Here is a 21,295-nt window from a genome sequence, read left to right as displayed (position 1 = left end):
AGATGATGACATTTTGATAAAGGCATTGTCAAGATGTAAGTTCAATTTTCACAAGACAGGATCGGGGTAACAGATAATCCCTTTCTTGTTGAGATAGGGTGTTAAGAAATGGAAATAATAAATTCTAGTTTACATTTGTCCTTGAATTTAAACTATGAATTAAGAATTGAATTCTATTCTCATAGAAACTTGTAAATAGTTAATTAAGTTTAATTAACTTAATTGTCTTAGGAATTTGGAGTTGGAAGTCTTTCTGAAGTCATGCATATGTTCTCCCTAAGTTTTAGGGGTCCAGGATGAGTTTAATGTGAGTTGTAATTAGATAACACAATTTACTGAGTTATGTTAAGTTAAATTAGTTCTAAACTATTTTAGGAAGTAATAGAGAGTTAACAACCAGTTGGTGCACTAGTGCATCCACATGTGTCACTCTAGTTAACTCAAGATTCCCTAATTAGAAACTCATGCATGTCAATTCTGAGAAAGGTTCAGTTGAGACTACAATGCAGGGACATTGTACTATCAGTTGTATAATTTATTGAGTTGTATAGATCATGCATGCAATCAAGAAGTCAACCTAGATAGGGTTTCACAGTTTTGGAAGCACTGGATTCCCATTAATATGGGTTATTCAACCATAGGAATTCCACAAGGAAATAGGGGCTTGGAGGGAAAAATAATTGGCTAAGTGTTGGCTAAGAGCTTGCTTGTTAGCTGAAAGAGTCGATCATACTTATGCAGAATTGTTCTAGTGAGAACAAGCTTTGTGTCTTCACTCATATTTTTGATTAATGCAATAAAGGTAGCATGGTTTCGATCAATGGTTTTCCTCAGATACATCTTGTGTTATGTGCCATTGATTTATCTTCTTCTTGTTCATATTTTTTTCATCAATCTATTGGCTTCCGCTAGTTGAAAGTAGAAGTAGATTATTGTCCTGTGCTTTAGTAAATTGCATGAGATTGTGAATCTATAGGAAATTCTACACTCCATGACCATAAGTACAACCTAGGCCATTCCCTTCATTCCTTTTCCTTTCCTGCAATATCAAATATCATTAGTTCTTTCATTCCAAATTTGGCAATTATAACTTTACTTAATCTGCAACTGTGAATTAGTTAAACAATGCATGCATTCTTGAGTTGTGAATTGGTAGGATAGTCTTTTGTTTTCAAGGAGCCCTGATCGCTGGATGATTGATGAAAAATTAGAGTAGTTCCCTTTCTGCAGATTAGTATAAATCTTGTGTTCTTTCATAGCATTTACAAGTTAACAAAATTTACAATTTTGAGTTGAAAAGCATTTACCTTCTCTGCACTAGGACTAGCCTTCATATTTTGCTTTCAGTAGTTAATCTCCTTTCAGTTCAGAAGAGGAATGGTCTTGGAACTCTAATGATCAAGTGATCTAGTTGAGGGTGGCATGAGTATAATGCATCTACTTTTTATATAACATTGTCACCTTGAAGTTGTACAGAACCCTAGGTTAATAAGTAAAGTTGAAGAGCCTCTGAAAGTTATAACAGTCTTGGTGCAATACCAGGGCTCACCCCTTGGGTCAATTGTTTTTTGGTCAGAGATTCCATTGAAGGCTTCTAGGGTTTACGTCAAGTGTCCTTGTCCATGTCATATTGTAAAGAATCCTTCTTGGATTTATTTGTCAAAGAAGAAATTTATTTTATTGTAAAACAGGTCAATTTGGTATGTTCCACAAATTCGGACTCAAACTGAACAAGTCTACCCAAACTAGGCAGCATAATCACTATATAAAGGCAAAAACTCGACCTCATTTGTCACTCACTCACAACAAGTTCGATCTGTAATTTCTGGGGCCATAAAAAGTGCGAATTTCAAGGAAGGAAGAAGAAGAATATTGTAGGAGAAGGAGGTATATCACAAGCATAAGAAGTCAAAATTCTCTCTCTTTTTTCCACATGTGTGAAGCTGTAAAGTTGCTGGAATGGATGAAATTCTACAATTGCTGGGAAGAACAAAATTCTGAAGCTACTGGTGAAGCTGGGGTTAAGATTTTTGGGCTAATGTTGGGTTGAAGTTGATAGATAAGAAGAGACTATTGAAGTGAGCTAAAATATATTGGAAGGCCGACATGGTGGAGGAGGAAGGTATGTTGGTCTAGGGCCTTGGTCTATCTCATTTAAATTATTGAAGAAAGAGTTCTTGACTGGGGTTTCCCCTATATAGGGGTTTTCCCTTGGATGTGTGCCTACATCTGGTGTCCTTGATATTCATGTTTTGGTTTTGGTAATTTCTTGATGAACTAAGATAAAAGAAGAACTTAAGAAAGATAATAATAGCTCAAAGAAATCAGAAGTAATTATCAACAAGAGAAAAAATTCTACCTTTCCAATTTTCTAACATGGAGTCAGAGCTAAGGTGAAGAATAAGGGAAAAGGTAGCCTAAAGACATATTGAAGAAAATAAAATTGAAGGAAGGTCATAAAGGAAAAGGACTATATAAGAATAATATACTATCTACAAGAACTATGTCTAACTCAATTAAGGGAGAAAACAAACTAGAAAGAGGCTCCAACTACAGGGCCTGGAAAAAGAGGATAGATCTCATCCTCAAAAAGAACAAAGTTTTGGATCTTGTTCTAGGAAAAATCAAGAAGCCTACAGATAAAGCAGAGAAATCAAAGTTTAGAGAAACTAAAATATTAGCCATGAACCTTATGGTGGATGGAGTAAAGGACAACTTCATTCCATATATATCCAACATTGATTCCTCTCAAGAAATGTATGAGGCTCTATCTAAATTATTCATAATCAAGAACATTATTCAAATTGAAAGCCTCAAGAATGAATCAAGAACTATTAAGATAATGAAGGATGATAATGTTGAATCCTTGTTTATAATGATATTTAGAACCAGAGACGAACTCCAAGCAATAGATGAAATTGTACCAGAAAAAGATCTCGTGATTACTACCCTTCTAGGAATACCAACATCTTGGAGTGCCTTTGAATCAGTAATAAACAATTGGAAGGATACTCCAAAATTCGAACAAATGTGGAATGCATAAAGTCAAGATGAAAGCAATAATATCGTTAGTAAGAAACAAGGAGGATGAAGAGGAGAATATATAAAATGTCTGTTACACAGTATTTTGTCACACCTCTTGCACCTCCCTGTGTCATACCCGAGAGTGCCAAAACCTTGAAAACTATGCATTGTACCCATCTTGATATGCAGTCTAGATCCTCCCTGTAGAACTAATGAAAAATTTCCTTGAGCCTTTCCTAAGAAAAATGAGCTAAAAACCCTAATTTATGGGTCAACGCGATTGTGATATTGCCCTCTCGTGTTGATGGCAGGTTGCACCATATGAGCCTCGTACTGCTAGCATGGCTTTTGCTTGGATACTCACGCTGAACCCCTAAAAGGAAAATTTTCCCAAAGTGGAGGACATGCTTTGTGATCTAGAGGCATCCAGAAGAACGAGCTGGATGATGTTCGTTCTGGATGTGGTCAAATTCTCCCAATATTACCCTTTGATATTATCCATATGAACTTCCTTTTTGAGATGAGGACCTTCCCCTATCGTTGGTGAGATCCCAAAAACCTTTCCCTGCCTATAAATTCATCCCCCTCCATTCCCAAATGGTTGGTCTCTAATTATTTTCACCCTTATGCTGAGATAGTGCCTAGATGCTATTCACTTTGGCTTAGGGAAGGAGTGCATGGAGAGCTTGAGCTTGGATTTGGAAACTCACTCAAGGAGGGCTACTAACATCAAGGCCTAGGTTGTATGCTTCCTATTTTATTTATTAATATATACAACTGATGGTTCACTTCACATAAATGCTTGTGTCAATGCTTCATTTATCTTAATGCTCCTTGATCTGTTGAGTGGATTACATTCAATTATGCTTGTTGCAATTTTATGTTTTGTTGTGTCTTTAGCCTCTTGTGCAGGTATTAAAACGTTGTGAGTAGTAAGGAACGAGCCTGAGGAGAAAGCGATCAAGGTCTTCAACAAAGGAGTGCATTATAACATCAAAGCAAGGTAGGTCTCCTTCCTCTTCTCTCATTTTGACTGTAATTTAGGAAAGTGTCTTATAGATTATCTCGTTTGTTGCTAGACCCACTGATTGGGCTAGAGGGATTGTCTCTGTTTGTAGAGAGGATTTACCTAGACAACAAAATGACGACTACACTGGGGAAGCTATAACCTTTCCATCCATTTCTTCAATCTGATCCTTTGATTAGTTTGACCAACTGTCCAGTTCTCAGTTAGATTGAGTCAGTATAGGTGTAGAACCTCTATTTTACACCTATTTGTCTACCATTTTCCTCCACTTTTCCTTATCTTTTCTTCACTTTTGCCTCATTCTCACCATAAAACCTCTCAGATCATTACATTCAGTGTCAATAAGCATGATCAAGCAAGTTTTGCTAATGGATGACTATTTGTTTAGTTTTTGACTTACTTGCAGGAATCCCGCAGCTATCTGATGATCCCGCAGCTATCTGAAGATCCTGCAGCCTTTTTGTTAAACACTATGATCCACGTGTCGGTTTGCTAGACGGGCCACATGGGCACTCAGGTATCAGTGTGCTCGAGGTTCCTGTCCCATTGTTCCAGCCATCCACGTCACTTTCACCCATGGTCAAAGCTGGTTTAGCCACGGTCAACTCAAGGTGGTTTAAACGGTGTTTGAGAGCTGTTTGGTCACGTCACCTTAAATGGTGATCTGTCTATGTTCTACAGATGGCAGAGGACGCAATCTAACATAGGATTTATTATCCATGTCGACAGAACCACTAAACTCGTCCACGCAGCCGTGATGTGTCAAAGGACCTTTAATACGCATACTGTTTTATTTTTTTTCTGTTAACTAGCTGTACGCGTAGGCTATCTTGGAAGCTCCTATAAATTGATGCGTCTGCGTACGCTCAAAGAACTTTTGGATTAGTTGTAATTTGCTGCACTTGTGTTGAACTTAGAAGCTTTTGTGAACTCTGTTTTCTAGTGCTATTCCAGCACTCTGTTTTGTAAACTTTTTGCAAATGGAGAAATCAATATAGCACTGTTTTGAAGCTTCCAGATCTTTGAGTTCTCTTGTGGCTGAATGAACAGAGGGCCCCTGCTCATCTCAGCCTTTGTAAAGTATTTCATGTGCAGCATTTCATTATTTTCTTATTTATTTCCTTAAGCATGTATAGTTTCATTTACTTGTTTTCCTTTCTTTTCAGCTGATCAATGTTATTTCTTTGCAGGTTTCTTTTAGCCCGGGATTTATTTTTATATGTGTTGTGTTTGCTTTACAGCTAATGGTATTTGAAGTTGACAATTCAAGTGCTGCCTTTTGTCTTTATAGTTAGTTTTTAATCTTATTTCTCAAAGAGCTGTTAAAATACATGAATGATCTTCATCATAAACTGTTATCTTTTAAGATCAAAATATCACTAACTTGCAGCTTGTTTGGGTGCTTTTTGGACTGTTCTTAAGCTACTTTCTTTCCGTACTTTACACAGTACATGTGCTTTGAAGTATCGAGTTAGAAAGAGTAAATCATTACCACTAGTCTTTAAAGTAGAAGTTTTGATTTTAAAGTGCTTCCTAGACTATTTCCTCACTACTTTCTAATCATGCTTTCCATAGTACATATGGCTGAAGTAGAGAATTAGAAATAGCAAATTATTATCATTAGTCTTTCAAGCATATTTTTCTCACTTTTATAATTCCACTTAAGCTACTTTCTTTCCGTGCTTTACACAGTACATGTGCTTTGAGGCATCGAGTTAGAGAGAGATAATCTTTATTCTTGGGTTTTAAAAGTGATTCTCTTTTCTTTTATTAGCAGCAACTTGAACGGTGTCTAGTGCCATTGGTAGTGGTCATTTGCTTTCAAGTTTATTTCAAGTCATTTCAATTCATTTATTCTTTCCAAGCATTTCCTTTCAAGCAATTAGTTAGAGATCACTCCACACACACTTCCACTCATTTAGAATTCACTCTACACACACACCATCACTCACTTGTTTATAAATTCTCACTCCATCTTAGGAACATAATTAACCACAACAACACCCCCCAACGATAAGAAAAACTCTAAGAGGTTACTTAAGTACATATAGTACACCCTCACTTCATCAGCTTACGAGCCCCGGGTTGACAATAAATACTAGCAATTTAGATAACACTAAATTGACTAAACATTTTGGCGCCGTTGCCGGGGAAGTGAAATTAAGTAGCCATATTCTTAGAAGAAAAAAAATATAAAAAAAAAACTTCAAGAAAAGAAGTTAATAACCTATCTAAGTATGCTCTCCTCTTGCACTTTGAAGTGATCTGGAGGATCAAAAAGGAGAAAGTTATTGATCTAATAGTTTCTTGAGTATGCTCTCTTCTTGCACCTAGAGTGAACTGGAAGATCAGAAAAAGAACTATTTAACTTGACTTGAAGATAAAATAAAAATGACATGCATAGAGCTAGAGATTCTAGGGGAAGGTTTTTAGCTAGAGCTCGAAGTTCAATTTTTACAAGTCCATCTGCTTCAAGAAATAGACAAGAGACACCTCCCTTATCTCCAACCGAAACTCCTAGTCCTGAAATTCAAGAGCCAAGAGTTGACTCTCCTATACCTTCTATTGAGTTTGAACTAGGAAGAGACTCTTCTCTTTCTCCTACCAGAAAACCAATTGTAATTGAAGAAATAGACTCACCTGAAGAGGAAGGAGAAATCTCTTCTCATTCACCCTTTGTAGAAGAACCAGAAGATTTTGAAATCCCTAGGAGAATCATCATGGCAGAAGAAGAAGGAGGAGGTAGAGGTAGAGGAGGAGGAGGAGGAAATAACAATAACAATGGAGGAGGTAGAGGTCCCATTGGAGGAAATAGAGATGGGGATAACACATTTGGGTTTCCCATTGTTGATGAGGACTCCCGAGCCACCATGAAAAACATATCACCATCCGTTCTCCCAAATTTTCATGGATTAAGAACTGAGGACCCTGAAACATTCTTGTTTGAATTTGAAGTTGTGTGTCGAACTTATGACTATCTAGATGATACTCAGAAACTCAAACTGTTCCCATCAACATTAAAAGATCAAGCTTTGAAATGGTTCATGGGGTTACTTACTCAGTCCATTAGGACCTGGGATGAAATGAAACAAACCTTTTTGGATAGGTATTTGGACTATTGTATGCCTACTAATCATAAGGATGAGGTTTTTAAAATGATGCAAAAAGAAGATGAGAGCTTAGAAGATTTACTTGAGAGATTTCAATATAATTTAAAAAGAGCAAAAATGAACACCTTGGATGAAGAGACCTTAAAAGCCCTCTTATTAAAAGCCATTAGGGATGAATGGATAGATATCCTAAACATGATGGGGAAAGGGGATATTTCCCAACTTCCTCTCAGTGATATAGCAGAACTATGTACCCATCTCTCAAGAGGCAAATCAAAAACTCAAAAAGGGCCTAGAGATCCTTCTCTCCTTAGGGCAAATAAATCTGCAACAGGATCAGTGAGTAGGGCTGAAATCGGTAATATGCTAGATGAATTTAAAACTGACATCTTAGGGAGTCTTAGTGAACAAATTGATACCCTTAAGATTCAGAATAAACAAAAAGCAGAAGCCGAGGCTATGACCATCTTTTGCCCGAAGTGTAGAAAGAAGCATGCTTTAAGGGAATGTCCCTTGGAAGCACAAGTTGTGGAAACCTGTGTAATTTGCTCAGAAACTCATGAGACCAAGGAATGTCCTTCAATCCCTGGCCTCAAAGCAGTCTTTCAAGAAGATCCAAGTACGCTTGAATCTCTTTGTTTTGTTGCAAGAAGACCTTGGCAGGGGCAGCAAAATCAAGGGTTTAACAACTCTATGAATTTCCAGCCCCCACCAAATTGGAATCCTTGGCAACAACCTTGGTCACAACCACAAAATCCTTTCCAAGCATGGTTGCAAAGCATGCAAATGCAAAATCCTTATGGGAGATTTGCCCAATTCTATCAATATCCTCAATCCTTTCAGAATCAGCAAGCTCCCCAACTTCCAAATCAAGGTCAACAACTGTCATTACCATTCCCTCAACAACAACAACCTCCTCCACAAAATCAAAATTCTCAACTCTTGTTACAATCTCAGCAGAGGCCAAATCAACTTCCCTCTCAACCTCAACCAAACCCCAATAATAGGAATCCTCAAAATGCTTATGTGATGGAAGGTCAACCACTTATGGAAGGTCAACCATTCCCTACCTATATGGTTGTCCCTCTCAATGAGGTCCAACTCAGATCAGGTAGAATCCTAGACCAACCTTCTACAAGTGCTCAACAACCAAGCATTTCTGAGGAAGAATCTCTCAAAGCCAATAAGGGTTCTGAAGTATCCCTTCAAAACCCAAGCATTAAAGAAAAAGAAAAAGAATCAACTCCCTTAGTAGAGCAACCCACATCTTCAGCTATTCCTCCTTTTCCTGAAAGATTGCAAATTGATAAAGGAGTGGAGAAACAGATTTGGTTGCCTGACTATAGCTTTCTAGATGAATTGAAAAATGTCTGTATCAAGATTCCCTTGTTAACAGCCATTAAGGAGATTCCCATTCTAGCAAAGACAATAAAGGAGATGAGTTTGAAAAAAACAATAAAAAGAACCAGAGACACAAAAAGGATACATCTAGTTGGAAAAATTGCAGACATTATGATGGGTAAAATTACCATGCAAAAATATGTAGATCCCGGTAGCCCTATTGTTAAAACTCACATTAATGGGGTTGAAATCCCAAATACCTTGATTGACTTAGGAGCCGCTATCAACATTATGAGTAGACAGACCATGGATCAGTTAAAACTTCCTAACCTTCTCTTTACACCTACTTTGCTGCAACTTGCAGACAGATCAATCATTAAACCTGATGGTGTATTGGAAGACATTCCAGTCTCACTAGACTCTTGGGAATATCCAGTTGATTTTATGATTTTAACTCCCAAGAACAATCTAGGAGGACATCCTCTTATTCTAGGAAGACCTTGGCTGGCCACAGCTGATGCTTTCATAAGTTGTAGGTCGGGAGACATGTATATATCAGATGGTAATTCTACCAAGAAATTCAACTTGTATCCTCCCGCAAAAGCAATAACAGAAATAGGAGAAGATGAGTGGATTGATGATGAGGATACTCTTCAACCTGTTCTAACCATCTCTGAAATCAGTGAGGACAGTCAAATTCTAAATACATTAGAAAATTTTGAGGCACCTTTAGGATATGACTCTTCACAATTCCAGTTAGATGCAGATATTGAATATCTTTCCTCTAGACAGATGTCTCTCTTCTCAATGGAAGAGTTTGGTAGTTCTACAGTTGAAGTCTTTCCAGGAAAAACATTAAATATTAACAAGAACTTGGAAAGACTACAACAAGAAGAATTAACTAAACTGTTGCAAAAACATTCCACTGCCTTTGCATGGGAATATACTGACATGAAAGGAATCGACCCTAAGACTTGTATTCATCATATTTACATTGAAGAAAACAGCAGACCTATTAGGCAGCCACAAAGACGGATGAATCCAAATCTTAGGGAAATTGTGAAAGAAGAACTTCAGAAATTGCTCAAGGTAAACTTCATTTACCCCATTTCAGATAGCCAATGGGTTTCTCCCTTGGTTATAGTGCCCAAAAAGAATGGTAAATGGAGAGTTTGCATTGACTATCGAGAATTGAACAAAGCAACCTTAAAGGATCATTTTCCTCTACCTTTTATTGATCAGGTATTAGACACTTTAGCAGGTAAAAAGTATTTCTCATTCTTGGATGGTTTTAGTGGTTACAATCAGATTCAGGTAGCACCTGAAGATCAAGACAAAACCACCTTTACTTGTCCTTGGGGGACTTTTGCCTATCGAGTACTCCCTTTTGGTTTGTGCAATGCACCTGCTACATTTCAAAGGGCTGTACTAGGAATCTTTTCAGATCTGATTCATGATTGTGTAGAGGTATACATGGACGATTTCACAGTCTATGGTAATACATTTGAAGAAGCTTTGGCAAATTTGGAAAAAGTACTGGTAAGATGTAAGGAAACAAATCTTTCTTTAAGTCATGAAAAGTGTTTTATGATGTTTACTGAAGGGATTGTTTTAGGACATCATATTTCAGGAGATGGAATCAAAGTTGATAGATCTAAAGTAGAAGTCATCTCTAAGTTACCTGTTCCAAATTGCCAAAGAGATGTTAGAAGTTTTCTTGGGTTTACTGGTTATTACAGAAGATTTATTGAGAACTTCACTAAGATAGCATCCCCTCTTTTCAAATTACTCACTAAAGATTGTGAATTTAAGTGGGATCCTGAATGTCAATCTGCCTTTGAAGCTTTAAAGACTAGAATATCTGAAGCACCCATTTTAAGGGGTCCAAATTGGAAACTCCCTTTCCACATTTCTACTGATGCTTCAGATACAGCTTTAGGAGCTGTTTTGGGACAAAAGGATTTTATCCCTTATGCCATTTATTACACGAGTAAGAATTTGACTCCTACTGAGTTAAATTATACTGTTACTGAAAAGGAGTTTCTAGCCGTTGTTCATGCTATAAACAAGTTTAGACACTATATAACCGGCTATGAAACCTTTGTCCACACTGATCACTCTGCCATTAGATACCTCATGAACAAACCCGTCACTAATGGTAGAGTTACAAGATGGCTTTTGCTTTTACAAGAATTCAACATAACTGTGTTAGATCGACCAGGTAAACAGAACACAGTAGCTGACTTCTTGTCTAGAATCCAAAACACTAATGAGGACTCTCCGGTAGAGGATAAATTTCCAGATGAGTATTTGTTTGCAGTAACTACCAAAACCCCTTGGTATGCTGATATTGCTAATTATTTAGTTTCTGGAAAATTACCTTTACATTTATTTCCTAATGAGAAAAGGAAAATCATTCAGGATAGTTCACTTTATTCTTGGATTTCTAATGAATTGTTCAGAACAGGGCCAGATTTGATGATCAGAAGATGTGTACGAGAGGATGAGATGCCTGACATCCTTAAGGCATGTCATGACGAACCTTGTGGCGGACATTTTTCTGATAAGAGGACTGCCTATAAAATCCTTTCATCAGGATATTATTGGCCTTCTCTCTTTAAGGATGCAAAGCAATATGTTAAAAGGTGTGACAGTTGTCAAAGAACTGGGAGACCAACTCTTTCAAATGAAATGCCACTACAGCCACAGGTATGCATCGAACCTTTCGAGAAATGGGCTCTAGATTTTGTTGGACCAATTAATCCGCCATCCAAGCAAAATAGATATATACTGGTTTGTACTGATTATGTTACCAAGTGGGTAGAAGCTATAGCATTAACTTCTGCTACTGAAAATTCAGTTGTTCAATTTCTTTTCAAGGATATTTTCACTCGTTTTGGTGTCCCAAGAGAAATTGTAACAGATCAGGGAAGCCAGTTTACATCAAGGATGGTAGAAAAGCTGATGGAGGAATATAAAATTAAGCATAGAACATCTACTCCATACCATCCGCAAGCGAATGGTCAAGTAGAATCTACAAATAAAGTTCTTGAAAGCATCATCACAAAGACTGTTCATCTTCATAGAAGAGATTGGGCAGAAAGGCTTCCTGAAGCCTTATGGGCCTATAGAACTACATGGAGGAACACTACAGGACATTCTCCCTATGAACTTGTTTATGGGAAGGAAGTCCTGTTCCCCATTGAGTTCCAAATCAAGACCTTCAAGACAGCAGTTCAATTGGGGATGAGCTTATCAGAAGCCCAGAAGCACAGAATGGACCAATTAAATGAACTAGATGAAATGAGACAAGATGCAATTCTAAGAACCGATCTAGTTCAGCACCAAAGAAGCAAATGGCATGATCGACATATCAAAGAGAAGAAGTTTCAAAAGGGTGATTGGACACTCTTGTTTGATTCAAAATTTAAGGACTTCAAAGGAAAATTTCAAACTCATTGGCTTGGGCCATATGAGATTGATGAAGTCTTTAATAATGGAGCAGTTAGAGTGAAGACTATTGATGAACTTCAAACTCCCTTTATTGTGAATGGCCACCGGTTAAAAGTCTACCACAAGCCACTCTCAAAAGAGGAGTTTGTTAAGTTATTCCAAGGCGATTCTGAAATGAGGCTGGTGGAGAAGAATTCTTCTCCTCCATCAGCCTAATCTCTGTTTCTTTCAATTTCAATAAAAAAAAAAAAAGAAGAAAAGAAAAAAAAAAAAAAAAAAAAAAAAAAAAGAAAAAAAAAAAAAGAGAAAAAATGAATAAATGTATGAGCCTGAAAACCAATCTCTGATTGGCAGTCTCATGCAGAAAACATAAGGTGAAAATCAGGGTCACCTGACACCTAATGTTTTCCAAAAAAAAAAAATCTCTCTCTCTTTCATTTCCATTTCATTTATTTCATCTCACCATTTTCTTCCATCTTACCATCTTCACTTCACCTCACCGCTTTTCATTCATTCATTCATTCATTCCTTCATTCCATTTCACTTCATTAATAAAGTTTTTTTTAGGCAACTAAAGTATTTTATGCAGCTGGAAGACTTCATTACAGTTTCTGCAGCCATTTGACAATCCTGCAGCCGATTAGCTTTCCTGCAGCCTTCTGTACCTGCACAAGAAACACAGTTTGTCTGAAGAAAATATTTACAGTTTAAAATCATCAAAGACAAGGAGAAAAGATCATGTGCTAGCAATAAAGTTTACAAAAGGTTAGTAAATCATCAGAAGCCAAATCAAAAGTAATCCGAGGTATGTTCAAAACTCTAAACCTATGGTTATTTCATTATGCGGAATTTTCTGGGTTATGTCTTGTTGGCCACTAAACGTAATGATTACCCATTTTCTTTTTCCCATGCGACTACAAATCTCCGAATCCTCCACGTCTACCAGCTCATAATAACCACGATTTTTGAAATTACATATGGCTGTTTCGGTCATTAAGGTCCTGTACCCTAATGACGTAACCTACCGCATTACGTCTCTCAGTTCTCGTTCCGCAGCCATGTGTCATTCCACAGCCGAAATTGGAGGATGTAGCCGTTCCGTTCATCATTTCAAAACCCTCTATGCTCATAACACCCTATTCCTCGCCATTATCTCCCTTGTTTCGTTTTCACTCACTACGATTACCTTCATAAACCATCCTCTGTTTTCCCTCTGCCGTATAGCCCGTAAACCTGTGATACAGTCGTATTACGACTGTTAGTCACCGTTTTTACCGTGTCCACGCTAATTCCACCGCTTAACTCTAAATTCAAGCCGTGAATTCCCGGTGTCTGAGGCTGTTTATGCACCGTATACCCTCTGTTCCACAGAGTCTGAACAGAGACCGAGAAGTTACTGTGTGAAATTACGGAGTTACTGTGTAAGGTCACCATCAAATTTGTGTTTAAACAGAGCTGAGGAGTCGATGGGAAAGCTTTTGAGGGCTGAACCCGAAGGTTCGAAATTCTTGGAGGCATATCCTCAGGTTGAGGAGGCACTACAAAGAGCCAATTGGTTACAATGTATCAGAAAGTTTAAGGGCTACCATAAAGAAGTAACCAAAGCCTTTGCAAGATCATTTGAGGATAAAGACAGTCAGGCAATTGTGGGTGATTTAACAATTACAGTCAGCGAAGGAAGCATAGCAAGGGCTACCTCTCTTCCACAAACCGGTGAACGTTGGTTCAAAAACCGGGCAGTCCAGGATCAACAATGGAAGCGGATTTTTAAAAACCCAGGTATGGACACAAGTGTTTTCACCAAAGGAATTCCAATTTCCCATGTTAAAGAAGAATGGAAAATTCTATTGTTATTAGTACAAAAGTTTTTCACCTGTGAAGGGAGATTTGGAGTGTTGTATGTCTATCATGGTAAAATTATGCTGCAGTTTCAAGGAGAACATGATATAAATCTTCCTTATTTCCTATTTCAAAGCCTTAGGAAAATGTGTTCCATGGCTCAACGAAATCCACGAAATGTAGAAGCTTACCTCTGTCACCATGGTCTTGTAAAATTATTGATAGAAGAACAGTTAAAAGAAAAACAAGACACATGGGAAAAATTCCTTGTAAGGAATCATTTTGCAGAGCCTGGAGAGTCTTCTATACCTAGAAAAAGCAGAAGGAAGAGAAAGGAAAGTATCTCTGAGACTGATGTCTTAGAAGGACAAACTGTAGAAGAAATAGAAGTCCATCATCCTGAACCTGAGATTGAACCCACTGAAGACAGTGCTCAAGAGGTCATCTCAGAAACCCTCGCTGAACTTGCCAAGGAAGCTGCCAAAAAGAAAAGAGAGGACAAAAAGAAACAAAAACAAGATAAGGGGAAATCCATAATCCGAGAAACTGACCAGACCCCAGAGCATTCTAGTGGTGAAGAAAGAGATAACCAGCCTTTAGCACAAAGGGTAGCTAAACTCCATGAGAAAACTGCCCTCTCTGAGAAAATAAAAGTTCAAAAACCAAAGGAAAAGGCACAAAAAGAAACACAGAGTGCTGCCACTGTAAGAAGGAGTAGTAGACTGCAGAATAAAAGGAAAGCCACGAGGACACTCTTCGTTGATCTTAGCACACCTGAGAAGGGTGCTACACAAGCAGACCTTGAGGATAGTCCATCATCACGTGAGGCAGCTACTCCTCCAAGAGAAGACAGTCCATTTCAGCCGGAGTTTGAAATTGAAATTGAACATGAATACAGTCCAAGGAAGTCACCAATTGTTGACCCAATTCAACAAGAGGTGTACAACTATTATGAGACATTGGAGCAAAACACTGCTGGCCCAAGTAATGTCATACCTCATGAGCAGCAAATAGATTTACTTAAACAAGAAATCTATGAACTTGAAGTGCTGAATCGTCACATTAAACAGAGAAATGAAGAAATGAAGCAGCAAGCTGATATTGCCAAGGCAATCCAAGATAATACCTATCTTCACATGAGCATGTGGCAGAAGAAACACAGCAGACTCAAGAAGAGATGCAGAAGGCTGAACAGAGCCTTAATTAATTTGAAATTCAGATGCATGTTCAAGAGGCCAAAGGTTAATGTTTCTACACAAAGGAAGAGAAGGAGGTTGGATGTCCTAGCTGAGGCATCCCAGCAGATGGACTGAATTGTGTTTTCATTGCATGAGGACATGCAATACCCTCGGAGTGGGGGTATGTAGAACCTCTATTTTACACCTATTTGTCTACCATTTTCCTCCACTTTTCCTTATCTTTTCTTCACTTTTGCCTCATTCTCACCATAAAACCTCTCAGATCATTACATTCAGTGTCAATAAGCATGATCAAGCAAGTTTTGCTAATGGATGACTATTTGTTTAGTTTTTGACTTACTTGCAGGAATCCCGCAGCTATCTGATGATCCCGCAGCTATCTGAAGATCCTGCAGCCTTTTTGTTAAACACTATGATCCACGTGTCGGTTTGCTAGACGGGCCACATGGGCACTCAGGTATCAGTGTGCTCGAGGTTCCTGTCCCATTGTTCCAGCCATCCACGTCACTTTCACCCATGGTCAAAGCTGGTTTAGCCACGGTCAACTCAAGGTGGTTTAAACGGTGTTTGAGAGCTGTTTGGTCACGTCACCTTAAATGGTGATCTGTCTATGTTCTACAGATGGCAGAGGACGCAATCTAACATAGGATTTATTATCCATGTCGACAGAACCACTAAACTCGTCCACGCAGCCGTGATGTGTCAAAGGACCTTTAATACGCATACTGTTTTATTTTTTTTCTGTTAACTAGCTGTACGCGTAGGCTATCTTGGAAGCTCCTATAAATTGATGCGTCTGCGTACGCTCAAAGAACTTTTGGATTAGTTGTAATTTGCTGCACTTGTGTTGAACTTAGAAGCTTTTGTGAACTCTGTTTTCTAGTGCTATTCCAGCACTCTGTTTTGTAAACTTTTTGCAAATGGAGAAATCAATATAGCACTGTTTTGAAGCTTCCAGATCTTTGAGTTCTCTTGTGGCTGAATGAACAGAGGGCCCCTGCTCATTTCAGCCTTTGTAAAGTATTTCATGTGCAGCATTTCATTATTTTCTTATTTATTTCCTTAAGCATGTATAGTTTCATTTACTTGTTTTCCTTTCTTTTCAGCTGATCAGTGTTATTTCTTTGCAGGTTTCTTTTAGCCCGGGATTTATTTTTATATGTGTTGTGTTTGCTTTACAGCTAATGGTATTTGAAGTTGACAATTCAAGTGCTGCCTTTTGTCTTTATAGTTAGTTTTTAATCTTATTTCTCAAAGAGCTGTTAAAATACATGAATGATCTTCATCATAAACTGTTATCTTTTAAGATCAAAATATCACTAACTTGCAGCTTGTTTGGGTGCTTTTTGGACTGTTCTTAAGCTACTTTCTTTCCGTACTTTACACAGTACATGTGCTTTGAAGTATCGAGTTAGAAAGAGTAAATCATTACCACTAGTCTTTAAAGTAGAAGTTTTGATTTTAAAGTGCTTCCTAGACTATTTCCTCACTACTTTCTAATCATGCTTTCCATAGTACATATGGCTGAAGTAGAGAATTAGAAATAGCAAATTATTATCATTAGTCTTTCAAGCATATTTTTCTCACTTTTATAATTCCACTTAAGCTACTTTCTTTCCGTGCTTTACACAGTACATGTGCTTTGAGGCATCGAGTTAGAGAGAGATAATCTTTATTCTTGGGTTTTAAAAGTGATTCTCTTTTCTTTTATTAGCAGCAACTTGAACGGTGTCTAGTGCCATTGGTAGTGGTCATTTGCTTTCAAGTTTATTTCAAGTCATTTCAATTCATTTATTCTTTCCAAGCATTTCCTTTCAAGCAATTAGTTAGAGATCACTCCACACACACTTCCACTCATTTAGAATTCACTCTACACACACACCATCACTCACTTGTTTATAAATTCTCACTCCATCTTAGGAACATAATTAACCACAACAACACCCCCCAACGATAAGAAAAACTCTAAGAGGTTACTTAAGTACATATAGTACACCCTCACTTCATCAGCTTACGAGCCCCGGGTTGACAATAAATACTAGCAATTTAGATAACACTAAATTGACTAAACAATAGGTCTGCAAAATCACTGATTACTCCATTAGAGTGTTAATTCTGGATTTTTTTTGGAATCTTTTTTGTTTTCTCCCATATTCCTCACTCAGCGTGAGTTTCATCAGTGACAGTCGCGCTGGCAACACTAGTTTTTACCTGTACAATCACGCTGAAAATCAACATGGTTTTTGCTATATAAAGTAGCGCTGATGACCCTGACCAACATGGGTTTTGCTATGAAAAGTAGTGCCAATGACCCAATCAACACGGGTTTTGATTTATAAAGTAGCGCTGATCTTTAAATGTGAGAATTTTTATGGTTCCTGCCTTAGAATCTAGTGTGTCTTGGCCCCTTAGGTATTTTCCCATCTTGTATGCTTGGATTTATCAGTTTTTTGATTGATTTTCTTGATTAATTTACAAAATTTGTATCATTGGCTTTGAAGTGAAATTTGATTGAGTTCTAGGGTTTCTAGTCAATTGGTCATTATTTGCTGCTTGTTGGTGTCATTGAGATGCTAGTTTTGCAGATTGACTGAGTGTTGTTTTCCGTGGAAATAATTGAAAACATCATTTTGCATTTGTTTTAGCTTGTCTTTCAAAATTTACTTTTCATGAAAATGCATTAGATTAGTTGCATTGAAAAATTATTTTTTGAGATTCATCATTGAAAATAGATCACATTTTTCGGTGGTTGAAAGCTAAAAACGATATTAGGTGCATCAAATCATTCAAAACAAAAAGAAAAGCATAACTCGCATGAGTGCATCTTAGTAAAGTTAAAATCAATTTTCTTTCGAAGAGTTGCATTTAGGATAGTGAAAAGTGTTTTTTATTTTTTTATTTTTACTTTTGGCATTGCATTTGGAAGATGAAAGTGAAAGTTAGTGGAAGGCATGTTGTTTGATGAATTTTTTTTGATGCATTATTGATTTGAATTTCTTCCCTTGATTAGTCTAGCTTTCATCGATGTGGAAGGTTTCCTTTTCTCATATAGTTGCATCTTAGGGATTCAAATGACATCGTTTTGAGCCTTAAAAGCAAATCTTAAATGAAGATAAATTTAAAATTTATGTCAATCAACCTAAGAAGCATTTGAAACTTAACACAAATATTTAGAGGTCTAGGCTAGAGACATGTTCTAATGTCTATAAACATAGTAGTTGTCGTTAACTTCTTGCATTGTATCCTGGGGGTGAAATCCTGTTCAAGTACGGAAGTATATCCAAGGTTCTCCAACACTTTTGGGTATATCAGAGGCACTTCAGTATGGAAAGTATATGGGAACGCTCTCACAAAATGGTTATGCATTAGACAATGCTAAAACGGACTTGTGCTCCCCGTACTGTTGAGTATATATTAGGAGAGCCCACTAGGTTGCTATATTTTAGCCACAAGTAATTGAGTCAACCACCTTGTAGACATGATATACTGAACAGAACATTCGGGGAGATTGGCTACCATATATTAAGTCCTTGGTTTCGGCTAAGGTGTATATTGTGGTTCATGAATACTTGGTAAACCTTCTTGCCCATCTTACCCCTCTTTTATTTTGTGTTTTTAATTCCTAAAATCAATTAATTGACCGCGGAAAAAACATCCTTCCTATGGAAATACTCCTTAGTAGATCTCAAGTTGATACCAATGGCAACATTTCCTGAGTCTACCAACCAAGGAAACCCCCTTGATGGGAATCCTAGTGATTTTCCTTCTTTTGGAAATGTTGGTGCTCCCTATATGGAAACATTGTCCCTTCCTCGATTGACCATTGGTTTGCCAGTTTGATTATTTTTCACCTCGATGATTCCGAGTGTCCAAAATTATTTTCAACCAAGTTTGTCTCCACCTGAACAACATCAACCTCATGTTGATCCTAAAGTTGGCCCCTCACCTTCTTCACCTATTTCTCCCCCCATTCTTCCTCTTTGCTTGGTGAAATTCTGGATTCTAGTAACCAGGAAGCTAAGAAGAAGAAGAAGAGGACGAATAAGAAGAAGAAAACTAAGAAAAGGGGCAACCAAGCAACCATTTCTATGGATGAAACTGATGTAGAACAATCTACCAATCAGCCCCGGAAAGTAAAATTCCCTTGCATGTTATGTAAGGGTGACCACCTTCTTCGAAATTGTCCTGGTATTCCTAAGGTCTTAGGAGTGTGGTCTACAGGTTCACATCAACCTTTGTCATCAATCTATGGAGACCATGCTGGTGATAAACCTTCAACTACTAATAATAAGGTCCATGGGAAAAAGGGAAAAGTCAAATTTCCCTGTAAGCTGTGTGAAGGTGATCATCCCATTCACCTTTATCCTCTTCTAGATGAGGCTTCTAAAGAGTTGGAAAACCTTATAGCTTCTCAACCTTGTCTTCCAGTTGGGTATCAAAATATTTCCCTTGAACCTTTGCTAGTTGATCAAGTGATTGATCAAAATCCATCTTTGGTCAACCCCACTCTCTCTGAAAGTGAGTCTTGTGAGTCCATTCTTGACCAACCATTGGTTGAGAAAATGATAGACTTGGCTCCACCTTCAGTTAACTGTACCTTTCTGGTAGAGAGTGAACCTCATACTGCTTAGGTTTTTCTGGTTTCTTCAGTTTCGAATGAAATGGAGGGAAATCCTCCTATCCCTGAGGTGCATGAGAGAAGTTCTCCTATTCCCATAATGCAAGAGGGAAGCTCTCACATCCCTACAACACCCCCTCCGAGTATTTTAGTCAGTTATTTTGATTGGAGTCGATTGGAAGGATATCGCCTTCTGTCTTCTGTGCCTTTCCAAATCACAATACATGCTTATAATGTGGTGGTACCTAGAACAATCATAGACGAGTGCACATCTATTAATATTCTATCTTCAACTGCTTGGTAAGATTTAGGTTCTCCTCAGCTTGTCCCCGTCACCCAAAATCTGTTAGCTTTTAATAGAGGAACCAATCAACCATTAGGGATCGTTCCTAAGTTACCTATTACTTCGGGAGGAAAGACTATCTATATAGATGTGATGATTGTCCAAGGCCTGTTGGATTTTAATTTACTCCTTGGTCGTGACTATGTCTATGTCATGGGAGCTCTTGTCTCTTCCCTCTTTCAAGTGATGTGTTTCCTGCATGAAGGAAGAATTGTGATCATTGATCAGCTTACATTCATTGGTCCTGAATCAACTCCCAATCAACCATCATCCCTAAATGGTTCTTATGTGCAAGAGGTATCACCCCCGCCATAGGTTAATTATGTGGCCACTTGTTCCATGCCCACATCTACTGATGATCTAGTAGGTGATGTAGTACATCAAGCATTGGGGGCATTAGAGCCCGATTTTTCATTTGAATCCTTGGATATGTATCCCTTCTAGAGTGTTGTTCTCCCATCTGATGTGAACCTCTTGGAATCCATGGCCTCTTTTGGTCTATGATCAAGGTATTTGGAACAAAGTTCCTTGTCTTGTGTCAAGCTCATTAAAATATGAAATAAGGACCATGAGGACAGTTCTTTTACCATGTTAACCTTCTTAAAAAATTAAATAGGTGTCATGAGAAGACTTCTTTTACTTGTGTCAAGTTTGTTAAAAATGAAACAAGGTGTCATGAGCATGGTTCTTTTCCTGTGTCAAGCTCGTTAGAAAATGAAACAAGTCCCCTTCCAATTTGATTCTTTGATTAGATCTCGTAAAATCCTAGTCGAGTCTTTCACTTGATCTCGTAAGTGAAACTTCATTCCATCCACCTGTTAGTAACTAGTAGTCTACTTAGGTGAATGAAATTAGGCTTGGGGGGCATGTAACTCGAATTGATTCATTATGCTGTGGGAATTCCAATTGATCTCAAACATAGTTTATCTTTGTTTCAATCTTGTGTAAGAATGAAACCAAGACCCAAGCATAGTTTTTTCTCACGTTTCAAGGTTGTGAAAAAATGAAACGATCTTCAAGTATACTCAACCATAGTTTCCCATGTTTCAATCTTGTGTAAAAATGAAACCATTCCCACTTTACATCTCGTGATTGTCATTTTTATCAGCCAATTTTTGCCAGGTGAGCCTTGGTTTGTCCATTCCATTGACACCATATGTTTGGCTGATCATTCGCTTTCACTTGGTTGTTTTACCCTTTCCCGAGGAACATTTGTGATGAGTGGTCTTATCAGCCAACCTATTGACCCTTAAATCTTTTGAGTAGTTCCATCATCACTAGAACCAATTGCTGTCCTTTTATAGCACTCGTTCCTCTAGGAGGAGTCATCTTCCAACTCTT

Source organism: Pinus tabuliformis, chromosome 6 (genome assembly GCF_031772625.1).
Source record: "Pinus tabuliformis cultivar Carrire ecotype Pingquan chromosome 6, CPIR1, whole genome shotgun sequence".
NCBI lineage: Eukaryota > Viridiplantae > Streptophyta > Pinopsida > Pinales > Pinaceae > Pinus > Pinus tabuliformis.
The sequence above is the reverse complement of the archived record's forward strand: the minus strand, read 5'-3'. Positions refer to the sequence as shown.